At 35.5% G+C, this 3,518-nt stretch overlaps 1 pseudogene; it reads right to left on the bottom strand.

The window, feature by feature from the left end:
- Window positions 1–1,151: 1,151 nt before the first annotated feature.
- On the bottom strand, window positions 1,152–3,186 carry LOC143082194 (actin, cytoplasmic-like; annotated as a pseudogene).
- Window positions 3,187–3,518: the final 332 nt, after the last annotated feature.

Here is a 3,518-nt window from a genome sequence, read left to right as displayed (position 1 = left end):
TAATTCTCAAGCTTTTGACAGAACACGCGTTACGTCTCGCTATGCTATAAGTCAAGCATGCATGTACTTGGTGGTTTTTATTTCTTGGAAATTGTTACGGTATCAGATAAATGGATGAATGAGTGTTGTGAACAATATCTTAGCTATGACATGACAAGTTCAAGTTACTAGTAAATTTGATCAAATGAGATGGACCCTATTTAGTTAGTACTATATACCGCCACGCTGAACCAGGTTTTTTTGGTTTTTTTTTATTGCACTTGCACACTCAATATAATGACATGTCCTCCCAGTCGAATCCATTGTACTTAATCTGAGCCACCTAGTGACATTCTATAAAAAAAAAAGATGTGGTATGATTACCAATGAGACAACTCTCCACAAGAGACCAAATGACACAGAAATTAACAACTATAGATCATCGTACGGACTTCAACAATGAGCAAAGCCCATACCGCACAGTCAGCTATAAAAGGCCCTGAAATGACAAATGTAAAACAATTCAAACGAGAAAACTAACGGCCTAATTTATGTACAAAATAAAGAACGAAAAACAAATATGTAGCACAGAAACAAACGACAGCCACTGATTTACAGACTCCTGACTTGGGACAAGCAGTCTGTCTTTACTCCATAATTTACGTCTGGTTTGACAGGACTAGAATTCAGGTCAGCGGATCAGAGTTCTTAATGAGGTTCGTGTTGCTAAGTCTTCAGTTTTCTATGTTATTGTTTGTGTACTGTAACTGTTGTTTGTCAGTTTATTTTCGACTTATGAGATTCAATGTCCTTTTTGTATATTGTGTCTCTCTTTTACAAGATAACGGATAAAATGAAGCACGAGATACAACTAGCAAAACGATTAAAGCGTTCGATTTCTGTTAACCAGTACAACAATACATATATTATTAGACAGGCAAAATAGGATTTCACAGCTTTATTTTTGTACAACGAAGAATTGTATAAAAAGGATAAAAAAATAGTTTGAATTTAACAATGATACAAACGGATGCAGTTTGTATCAATAATATAACATAACAATGAATTGAAGTTCTGAGAAAGACGTTTTGCAGTTTAAAAGCACTTTATGTGCACGATGGATGGACCAGCTTCGTCGTACTCCTGCTTGCTCATGCACATCTGTTGTAAGGTTGAAAGTGAAACTAAGATGGAACCACCGATCCAGACGGAATATTTCTTTTCTGGTGGAGCAATTATCTTGATTTTCATTGTTGATGGAGCAAGCGCTCTGATTGTTTTCTGCATACGCTCAGCCATTCTTGGAAACATGGTTGAACCACCAGAAAGTACGGTATTAGCATACAAATCTTTACAAATATCAACATCACACTTCATGATGTATGTCGTTTCATGCAAACCCTAGGATTCCATTCCAAGGAAAGATGGTTGTAACATGGCCTCTGGACATCTGAATCTTTCATTGCCGATTGTGATAACCTGTCCGTCAGGTAATTCGTAGCTTTTCTCTAATGATGATGATGACGCGGCTGTGGACATTTCTTGTTCAAAGTCTAATGCTGCATAGGCTAATTTTTCTTTAATGTCTCTTACGATTTCTCTTTCGGCTGTGGTTGTGAATGAATATCCACGTTCAGTTAGAATTTTCATCAGATAGTCTGTAAGGTCACGCCCGGCAAGATCCAACCTCATAATAGCACGAGGAAGGGCATAACCTTCATAGATGGGTACAGTATGGGTAACGCCATCACCACAGTCCAACACAATACCAGTTGTACGACCAGAAGCGTATAAAGACAAAACGACTTGAATAGCAACGTACATAGCTGGGGAGTTGAAAGTTTCAAACATAATCTGAGTCATCTTTTCTCTGTTGGCTTTTGGATTCAGTGGAGCCTCTGTCAGTAAAACGGGATGTTCTTCTGGGGCAACACCATTTTAGAAAGTGTGGTGCTAGATTTTCTCCATATCGTCCCAGTTTGTGACAATTCCGTGTTCAATAGGGTATTTCAGTGTAAGTATTCCTCTTTTGCTTTGAGCTTCATCTCCAACGTAGCTGTCTTTGTTGTCCCATACCAACCATTACACCCTAAAAACACAAAATGTCCTTATCAATACCAATTGCATTAGATGTCAAGGCATTTAATAGGATTTGGCATGCATCCAGACCATTTAACTCAAAAATTCAATTTTTATTACATTCAAATTTATACCAACAATTGACAGTTGTATACGAATTTGCTTTCGTATCAATGTTGCAATGTGCAAATCAAAAGTAAAATCACAAAAGTACTGAACTCCGAAGAAAATACAAAACGGAAAGTCCCTAATCAAATGGCAAAATCAAAAGCTCAAACACATCAAATGAATAGATAACAACTGTCATATTTCTGACTTGCAACAGGCATTGTCTTATTTAGAAAATGTTGGATTGAACTTGGTTTTATAGCTAGCTAAACCACTTACTTGTATGACAGTCGCATCAAATTCCATTATATGTTTGCACCTCGTTTTGCATTTTGTTATTCATAAAAGGTATATTTAAGCTTAGTTTGTGGTACACAATAAGAATCGTTAAGCGTATGCATTTTGTTATTCATAAAAGGTATATTTAAGCTTAGTTTGTGGTACACAATAAGAATCGATAAGTGTATGCATTTTTTATTACAGAAGGTAAAATTAAGCTCATGTTGAGTTTGCAACTCTTGCATTAATGATCAATTAGAGCAAAGGTTGGTATGAACAACAACTTCAATTTTAAGCATATATATACGTTTTATTGGTAATGAAATTATTTATCCAAACAAAGATACATTGTTGGACGTGGCCAGTTCTATACCAGTATAAAACATAACCAAATATGAGCACCGATTACGATAATCGTCGAACTGTATTGTACTATGTACTAGGTTATCACTTTGGCATACAATTTTGAAATGATTTTTTATGACAGCTCACAAGAAATTGAATTCAACAACAGGGCATTTAAAGGCTATCTACTGTTCAGCTACATAATTGTGATCTAAATCAATCAGCGTGAGTCTAAAAGTTCTATATCAAGTTGGAAATTTTTTAACCAACCTGATGTCTCTGTCTTCCAACAATTGATGGAAAAACACCTCTCGGAGCATCGTCTCCTGCAAATCCAGCTTTACACATTCCTGATCCATTGTCAATCACCAAAGCGGCTACGTCTTCGTCACACATTTTGAAATTGATGAGATCTTTTTCGATATTTTAAATTATTTTTTGCAACCTTTCTGGTCCTATTACAGAAATCGACTGTGCCGATTTAAAATTTACCTTACTTTAGTTCACCTTTCTTTTTCATCTTTCCATCATGGGATAGCAAGCTATTTGTTACCATATATGGCAATTCAGTATGAATCTTTTGCATACGAGTATTTGAAAAGTTAATTGTTCAATAGACCGTTGAACCTATAAAGTCACAAGTTATGTTTATTGATGCATTTTACATACTGAATATTTATAATGATCTAATACTGAGATCAAGAATACACACGTATTTATAAATTTGT

Source organism: Mytilus galloprovincialis, chromosome 7 (assembly GCF_965363235.1).
Source record: "Mytilus galloprovincialis chromosome 7, xbMytGall1.hap1.1, whole genome shotgun sequence".
Lineage (NCBI taxonomy): Eukaryota > Metazoa > Mollusca > Bivalvia > Mytilida > Mytilidae > Mytilus > Mytilus galloprovincialis.
This window is presented reverse-complemented; position numbering and strand designations above follow the sequence as displayed.